Source organism: Drosophila navojoa, chromosome 3 (assembly GCF_054131105.1).
Source record: "Drosophila navojoa isolate 15081-1374.11 chromosome 3, UAZ_NAV_1.0, whole genome shotgun sequence".
Classification (NCBI taxonomy): Eukaryota; Metazoa; Arthropoda; class Insecta; order Diptera; family Drosophilidae; genus Drosophila; species Drosophila navojoa.
In genome coordinates, this window is record NC_142891.1 from 16,201,882 (window position 1) to 16,211,580 (window position 9,699).

The following is a 9,699-nucleotide window of genomic DNA, read 5'->3' on the forward strand; positions in this document are numbered from 1 at the left end:
TTTTAGACATGAAATCTCTCTAGACTCGTTCCCTCTTAAGCTAGCTAAACAGCCGTTTAATAATGCTCCATGGCCTATTTTGGGGCTAAGTGCTTGCTAACTGTAAATTGCCTCTTTTAACATGCGAATTGTGCTCGCTCTCTAGCTATCAAATGAATAATAGTTATTTTTATTTTTATAAGTCTAATAATATATACAATATATAGAATAGTAATATTAAATTATAAAACAATATGATAGATAATATAACAACAAAATTAATTATAAAATATATTTGATCTCTTGATTTATTCTTTTTAAATCAAATCAATTGTAACTGCCTTTCATTGCTGTTATGTCTTTGATGGTATACCTCAATAATTGCTAATTAAATGTACAACATATTAAATATACAAAAAAGCAAAGCTTTAGATCCTTCAAGGTCATTGCTACTCCACATTACCTAAAGGAACGCTTTTCAGCTCTTAAGCTTGCTTGCTTGCAGATGGCACAAATTATTATCCTCCACGGTCATTTTAATGCAATAAAATCCCACAGAAGTGTTGAATTTTTCTCTCCGCTCCCATTATACAAGCCCATAAAAGATACCTCAAATCGTTAAGTAACATTTATTAATGCACATGTGCTCCATGGTCACAAATACATACAACTCTTTAGCCATAACAACAATGCGCTGCCTGAACATTATGAAGAATATGCTTATTGTTATGTGGGGAACAGAAAGAGAAAAAGAAAAAGAGAAATGTATGAAAAGAAGGAAACGTAAAATAAATACCCTTTCCGGGACATAATCAAACTTGTGCAGCCTACGGCAGATGCCGCACAACTGACTGGCGAATCAGTTGTTGCTGTTGCTGTTGTTGTTGTTGTCGATGAAGTTGCTTGTCAAACGGCAATCTTGGAGCTTGGAACTCGGTGCTGGCAAAAAAACATGATAATCAAATCAAGGCGCCAGCTATTTGGTTAATGTGCATGACAGCGTTGCCGATGCCGCCGACTTCGACTCTGCCAGCAAAGTTAAAATGCTTAAAAGTGAGGCAGGTGAGCTTCAAAAGATAAGCGATGAGCAGCACCAACAACAACAACAACGACAGCAGCAGCAGCAACAGCAGCATGAGGGCGGCAATATTGAGAGTCGAGCAAAAATTGTGTGGCATGCTTTTAGGAGCAAACGTTTTTGTCGACGCGCAAATTGCAGCGACAGCCTGTGGCCTGCCACTGTATGAGTGTGAATGTGTGTGTGCGTGTGCGTATATGTGTATGTGTGTGTGTATGGCTATAATTTCATTTGTGGTACATACAACTTTTGCTGGCGCTTCATCTCGCATTGAGCGCCCAAAGCGTTAAAGCGTCTAAGCGAGAGAGAAAACGAGTGAGACAGAGACAGAGACAAAGAGAAAGAGAGATCCAGTGTGTGTGTGTTTGTGTGTGAGTAAAAGAGCGAGAATTACATTAAACTAATTGCTTTAGCTTGTCATTGTTGTTGCTCTCATGTATTTATTGTTAGTGAGGCTTTTAGGAGAAACCAAATTATATTCACTTGTATGTCAAATACATTTGTGCGTATGTGTGTGTGTGTGTTGCTGTTTGGCTATTATATATAAAATTTGAGGCAGCTGTATAGTTTGACAAGCACTGTGCATGCCCCTGCCAGAGCGAGAAAGACTGATTGGCAGCAGCGGCAACAGCAACACTCGAGTCTGCAATTACCTTTGACCTTAAGCATAACAACTCAAACAAGCGCGGCGAAATCAAATATTTAAGCCAACGCACACATTCCGACACGGACGACTGAGAGGCTGGCTCCGCGTCACGCCCACAAGCAACAGAAAAAAAAAAAGGATTCGGAAGCGCTTTTCGGGTTTATTAAAATGCAAAAGTGTTGAGTAATTTGCGGGCGGCTTTTGCCTACTTTGTTGTTCGAGTCGTTGCCTTGAATATTTCAACAGCGCAGCAGCGCGGCAATCATGCAAATTTCCCTGGCTCGAGCTGTGGCTGTTATTGCCTGGACACTCTTGGCCCGCACTTCACGCGCACAACAAATTCATCAGGCTACAAACGAGCCGGGCCCGCCCAGCGCATTGTGTCAACAATCCAAACACCAGTCAAGCCTGCCTGCTCTCTGGCGATATCGGTGGCATAAAGTACACAAATAAATAAAAACAAAATTTATATATATATAAAACATTCTCCCTCTCTTTCCCTGTGGGGTTTCCTCGAATGGCATCTCGATGTCCTTCTGTCCACATTGAAAAAAAAAAAACAAGTAAAAAGCAAAACAACATTAGGTTCAATGACACCCAAAATAAAAAAAAAAAAAAAAAACAAGAGGCCCTCGGGCACCTCCAGCACAAAGTTTGCGCTTGTTACCCATTTTGAGGAACCTCCATCAACGTCAAGCCGAGCCTCACAGCACCACTTGTCGCCCGCGCACCGCCGGCGTTACGCTTCCCCCTACTTGGCGTCTTCAATTGGAAAACTTTTGTTTCACTTCGCTTTCAGGGTGCTTGGGTGGTTTGCATTTTTAATTTCATCCACCCACTGCGAAGCCAGCTCGCACCGCACTTAATTTCTGCCCCCTGAGTTTACTGACCCAGCTCTCCAGCCCACTCTACGCAGTTCAGCTCGACTGCCACCAGATAATACCTGTCGATATATAAGCAGGTAAATTGTGAAAATATTGACAAAACAATTGATGGTTTTTTGCACGCGAATTTCACAAACCATATTAGCCCCAACCCGCGCATGTACTCCGCCCGCCCTCGCCCCGTCTGCGTTTCCTTTTATCTGTTTTCATTGTTGCAAAAAATTTCTATTTATAAAGGCTTTTAGGGTTCGGGCAGCAAGTGCGAAAAGTTTAGCATAGTTTTCGGAGCAGTCAAGCAGCACAACAACAATACAAACAGACCATTCGGCACGTATCGATTGGAAACTCGAGATAGTATTATTAAAGACAATAACACTAATAGAAAATAGTTCAATTGGAAACGGGCATAAATGAGGTTATTAAGTAGAAAAAGTTAAACAGGAAGCGCAAAAGAAAACGAAATTGTAAATGGGAAATTGAAAATGGAAGAAATAAATTTGATTCCCTAACTACGAGTTCGTGCTTAGTTAAGAGAAATGTAGATTTTTAAAATATATTCAGATGAAATAGGTTAAAGTTAAATGAAATTTCTGCTCTACGAAAGTGTTTTACTGATTCATTTAAATATGCGCATAAAAATATTTATAATATTTATACATATAGATTTATATATACGATTTATATAAATCATGTATTCATTTAGTTGTCCACATATATCCTAATATCGCATCAATCTTAAATAATATTTTCCGTATTGACGATTGAGCATACGCAAATAGTTAAGTGCCATTTGATTGATTAATAAAGATATGAATTATATTTGATATTTGATTGTTGAAGATAACTAGATATGATAGATGAGCAAAAGGCTAGGCCAGAACACAAAATGGGGTTCCCCTTTTTGCAGAGTTGTGATATTTGATTAATCGCCTTAAATATACTTAAGGTGTACGCTATTAAATTGATGTCTTTAAATCTCTGTTTAGAAAGTGTGTTATTCACAATCATATTAATGCCAAACATAGACAAACATTAATAATAAAAACGTCAATCTACAGTAAAAACAGAAATATACAGAATGGCAAGTAAACAAACAAATCCCAAAATTATAAAATAACAATTCTAATTTACATCAATTATCTATCTATATCCTATTTCAACCACATTTATGTTGCATAATAATGTAATGATAATTCAGAGGTGAACGTATAGATTACATCAAATATTTCACACTTTCACCTTTAAATATGTCAAATATGATGCCGCAAAGCTGTCGAAAATATTTCCCAGTTCATTATTTGGCTAAACGAGTACAAACCACAAGCAACGCCTGGGGCCCTATTAGATGCCACCTTTAATGCGATGGCCTAAAATTTAATTTCATTTGCCACAGCCCAAACATTGACGCGTCAAACCGATTTTGACATTTTGGCAAAGATCAAGAGTCAAACGCTTCCAATTTGAGCCTCGACCGACGCGCGACACGTGATACGCAAAGAGGAAAAGCCGCGCGAGTGAAAATCTCCATAAACAAAACGGGGCAAAACTGTGCGGCCATAAATCTCGGACAGCTTTTCATTAAGGCTAATTACGCGTGCCGAACAAAAAGGCTGTGGGGCAGCGGTGGGTGGGCAGCTGCGTGTCCTAAATGAGCGTTGCATTAGCACCAAGAAAAAAATAATTATTTAAGCAAACACAAACACACACACACAAGCAGGCTAAAGCAAACAGCTCGCGCTGTGTGTGTGTGTGTGTTTAGTTTGGATTTGCATTAAAATGCAACCACACATGCCACATGCCACACGCTGCACGCTACACTGCGTATGCGTAATGTGATGCATGTGGCATGAGGCGTGTGCGCTCATTTAAGATATACAGCTGCCACTCTCTTTAATGGCGACTTCAATCATAATATACATTATTCTTGTTTACCTAATGAGGTTTTCATAAATTGAGCGCAGCATTAGTTCAAAATGCCAGAAACAATGTAAAATAATAATAATTAATTAGAAGCACACACAGACACACACATACAGACACACCAGCACAACCACAAAGAAAGAGACAGAGACAGAGACACAGTAGTGGCTAAGCTTATCGCGCGTTAACGCCAGCTATCACAATAGCAACAATTAAATACATTCGAATTGACGCGTATTCGACTGCGAGATACCCTAGGTTGAAGAATCAAAGTTTGAAGTATTTTCATTCAGAAAATAATTTATTTATTCACGGTATATCAATATTTTATGTCAATAACTAAATTTATATGAAAATGTGATTTTTGATGCAATATTTTATTTTCCTTAAACTAAATTTATATAAAAATACATTGGCCCATATTTTGATAACAATTATCAATATGTATATATTCATTTTAAATTTCTTAAAAATCAAGTAAAATTATTATTTATATTTAAATATATGTTATATTGTATTTCTATATTCTATTATATATATCATATACCATACATAGGCTTGGGTTGACGACTGTAGTTTGCCTTAAGCTTTATTTAATCAACATAGAAAATCGACGCGACTTTTTTTATTGTGGTTTCTACGGTTAATTTGACTCATTAAACAGATTACAGAAAAAAAAATTGAATAATGAACTCAATTAGCTTTTATTGTATTCACATTCAATTAGCATTGATAAGATCAAATTTCTATAAGCTGATCGAGTTTTTTTTCTCAATTTTATAGCAATATATTTTATGCAATTTATTTTAATACAAATTCAGTTCCTTTTCTAGTACAAAATATTATTTTTAAATATTGTCCACAAATGAATAGCTTTATTTATTTTCTATTTCATTCAAATATTTTCTTGTTTGCCAAACTATTTATGTTCTAGAAATGTTTGAATAGCATATGAAAATGAAGAAGGAAAAATCTTGTATTTTTTCCCCTTTGGCCACTCGAAGCTCCTTACCATTCCAATTGAATAGCTGAGCAATTGCAGATCCTGTCGCTCACAAAAGAAATACAAATTTATTTGCTTTTCAGCTCATTTAACATTCGTTTGTCCTATTCACTCGACAAGCGTAAGTCATCTTATCTTGGATATGGCTTTGTTTATGCCCCAATCTCAACTTTTCAAATCCTCTTTGGCTGATGTAACGCTCTTGACAAATTTCCTACGTTTCGCTTAAACTTTATCTCAGATCAGTTTGAGAATAAAACAAAAACATGCTTGAGAATGCCTTTAACTGCTTTATGACTCCCGGCAAACACGTTTTTATGCATACAGGGTATTAAAATTGCCGTTTGCTGTCAGCTCATTCATATTCATAGCAAATTCCTTTCACCCAACCCCTCAGAGAGCTTATTTGGCTATCCGTGGAATATTCAAGCATTATTTTTGCAGCCGCAGCAGCAGCAGCAGCAACAGAAAGAAACAGAAGCAAAAGCAGCGAATGTCGACTCGCATCTTTGTTTTATTTATAACATTGAGTTGAGTTGAGTTGAGTTTAGCTCAGTTTTGTTTTACTTTTTATTTTTTGTTTCTGCTGTGAGTTTGTTGTATCTCTGTGTAAATTTTGTTTTCATTTTTTTTATCGCGCTTTTATCTAGTTTGTCAACGTTATCAGGGCACAAGAACGTTAACAGGGCGAGTCTCGGATACACTCATACACGCACGCACACACACGCCCACATTAAACGCCAGCGCCCCCCTGCCCCCCAGTCCGCACCCCCTCGGCGTTGCCTTAGTTCCTGATTCTTTTAGCCACAGCTGCGGAACCACATGGCAATGAAGGCAGTTAGAAAATTCCCGTATTAGATTTGACGCTTCATTATAATGATAGATCGTTGTGTGTGTTGGCGTATGTGTGAGTTCAGCAGACAACAACGACAACAACATGGGCAACAAACATCGCTTGAAACAACAACAAGTGTATAACAGCCACAACAACAAGGGCAACATAGTTTGGCCTACGCCGCGTATGCGCAACTTTTTTCATATTGCAGCCGCGTTGGCGTCGTTCTTTAATAATTAATGAGCAGCAGCGGCGACAGCGAGCGAGCTGACTGAGGGGTTAACTCTTTACGGAACGGGTTAACCAGCATAATGAGCCAAATGTGCGCTGCATTGTGTATACACACACACACTCACACTGATAGAGCGGGAAAAAGAGACGGAAACAGAGACAGAGACAGGATACTAATTGCCGCTGGCATTATATCTTTACATACATATCTACTTTGCTCTCGCTGTATCTCTTCCTCTCTCTCTCTCTCTCTCTGTTTGTCCCGCTCTCCCTCTGTCCACTCTGTCTCTCTTTCACACGGTTTTAATCCTTTTATCTTAATTGCGTTTGACTGATTGAAACTAGCGGCTTTTTTAATGTCTACCAAACGAGTCTGATTACTGCTGACTGCAACATTAATGCATGTAGCATACGGTATGTGACATGCGGCATGCAGCGTGTGTGCATGTGGCTTGTGGCATGTGGCAACTGCAGCGCTGCTGGCTAAATAAAGCTCATGTCATGTTAAATAAGCGAGCAGCATAAACCTGCAGGCGCTTGCCTTCTATAAATGCTCTAAGTGACGAGGTAAGTGGATGACTGTAAAACAATATGAAGAAGACAGTGGCTCTCAAACTGTATTCTCGAGTGGCAAGTCGGTTGAGTAACAAGTATGGGATTGTAGTTCAGAGTACTATGTATATAATAGATATATCTGCTTATACGAAATCCCCAAAGAAAATAGTCAATAATACTAAATAAAGAAATGAAATAAAGAAACAAATCAAATCAAATCATTTGAAAGCGGAATCGAACTTAAACGATTTGTCAAATGCAGAACATTCAATATTTCATAAAACAAAATTGTTCAAAGTAAACAAATATCAAATATGATTGAAAGCTTTTTGTTTTCGAACAGGAAATTAAATGCCAATCAAGAGATGAGAAGAAAATTCGGCAGTTTCATTGGAAGAACTTTCGTCAATAAAATATTTTTTAAAATTAAATATGATACAGTAAACATATATAAATCTGTATCTGAAAATAAATAGTATCGAATATGTCTGTCATCTCAGAAAAATAGTGATATATTAAACGATTTTTCCTGGAAGTGCGAAAAATGCAATTACTAAATAAATTATAATTGAAAATGCACCTAGCTGTTGCTGCACTTCACTTGCCCCGCTGACTGCGCTGGCATTGCAGTCAACACTTGTGGAACGTATGCCTGCCTCACAGCTTGAGATACAATATGCGTATCTGTGAGATACTCGCAGATAGTTCGCCACGCGTTCGCGCCGTCGGCCTTCTGCGAGTTCAAGTACAACCGGCGACTGGCGACGGGCAACAAGCAGCACAGTCAACTATTAGACACTCCAGCACAGGCCCCACCAGCCCCCAGCCTCCGTTGCCCCGCCCCAGTGTGCTAGACACAGACAGAAAAAATATCTAACTTGAAACTTTTCAACACATTGCCTGAACAGACAAAAAAAAATACTTCTCTCTTGACTGCGCCAAAAATTAGCCCAGAGCCAAAAACAATTTTCGGCACAATTTTCAATTAGCATTAGCAGCAACAACAAGCGCATTTGGCAACAATGCACAGTAGTTCAAAGTAGATAATTTCAAAATATATTTAGAGTAATTTTATATAATTCAAAAGCCAATTTGTACTTAACAGTAATACCTACAAGTTCATATCTATATACGATCGTACGAGTCCTATATCCCATATCCAATATATATTTAAGCTTGTCTTCCTTTTTCTAATAATTTTTCAATATCATTTCAAGCATTTGGCACACTGTGCGCCGTGGAAAAATGTTGAACAAGTAAATTGAATTGAATGAAATTGTATTTTGATTTGATTTGTGATGGATGAGATCAACGACAACGAAATCAAATTAAAAAAACACTTTGAACGCAAAATTTATGCCTCCAGAATGGTTTCGCTTATTTTGATTTTATTTTATAGATTTTGGTTACCTGTGCGAAAGTTTTTGACTTTTAAATGGCAATCGAGTTTGGCTTTGCCGTTGGTTGAATCAATTTCAATTACAGATTTTGTACTGGAAACGGGATCCAGTTTAAGATACAACAAATTACCGTTACGATTGCCTAATGGACGTCGAACACAGAGCTCGAACTCCCCGCGGATCTCACTTGATATATGTGTTATATATATATTTGAGTAACTGTGTACAGTGCTTGGTCTGTGGGTTGATTTACACCTGGGAACTCATCAGCACTGAGTATTTAAGTACTGTCTCTGTCTAAGCAACATCTACTAAGTTAGTCACACACGAGACATACGCACACTCACACACGCGAAACACTCGAACTCTCGGAGTCTGTGCATGTGAGGCGAAAGACTTTTCAGTTTACTTTGTTTTTGTTTTTCTTATGTTTTTTTGTTCTCTGATTTTGTGGAGTTCACTGAAAACGCGACCGAACGCTTCGGCGTGCGACGAATGTCTGTTGGGAAAACGAAAATGCGAAACTGAAAATGAAAATTTCACAGCTAAACAAGAGATACGACGAGATGAGAGCGAACGAGTGAGCAAGAGAGAGAGAGAGAGAGAGAGAGAGAGAGAGAGAGAGAGGACGACCTTTGTTGGAGCAGCGTGTGCTGAGTGTGTGCGCGTGTTTGTGTGTGTGTATGAAGGTGAGTTGCTTTGCTTGTGTGCGTGCTTGCAAAATGTCAAATTGTAAATAAACGAAAATGCCCAAAAAGAAACTGTTATACAAAGGAACAGAGGCAGCCAGATAAAGGGGACTGCGAAAACAGGCATGGATAGACAGAAAAGCCAAATTAGCCAAAATATTGCAAGCTGTATATTCATTTTATAGAAATAATTTATTTTATAATATCGTACATTAAAAAAAATAATTAAAATAAAATTTAAAATCATTAAAAACAAACGAAATAATATAAATATAAATAATTTAAGAATAAAGTGAATATGTGTAACAAGAAATAAAATATAAATTTTTTTAAAAAATATATTTAAGAACAAAAATAAATATGTATATTATAAATGTATCCAGATATTCCCTTACGTAAAATGAAATTAACATTAAAATAGCATTTAATATTCATATATAAGTAAAATATTAATTTATTCACATAAGAAACAATTCATT

The 9,699-nt window shown here is 37.4% G+C and overlaps 1 protein-coding gene across 5 annotated transcripts in view; it reads right to left on the reverse strand.

Annotated features, from left to right (window-relative positions):
* Plc21C (Phospholipase C at 21C) overlaps window positions 1–9,049 on the reverse strand; it is a 64,892-nt gene extending 55,843 nt beyond the window's left edge. For 4 of the 5 annotated variants that reach the window (XM_089257724.1, XM_089257722.1, XM_089257723.1 and 1 more), the window contains exon 1: window positions 8,542–9,049. The gene's annotated coding sequence lies outside the window, so the exon portion shown is untranslated. The remainder of the gene's footprint in view (window positions 1–8,541) is intronic. The other variant, XM_089257721.1, reaches the window with a different exon arrangement.
* Window positions 9,050–9,699: the final 650 nt, after the last annotated feature.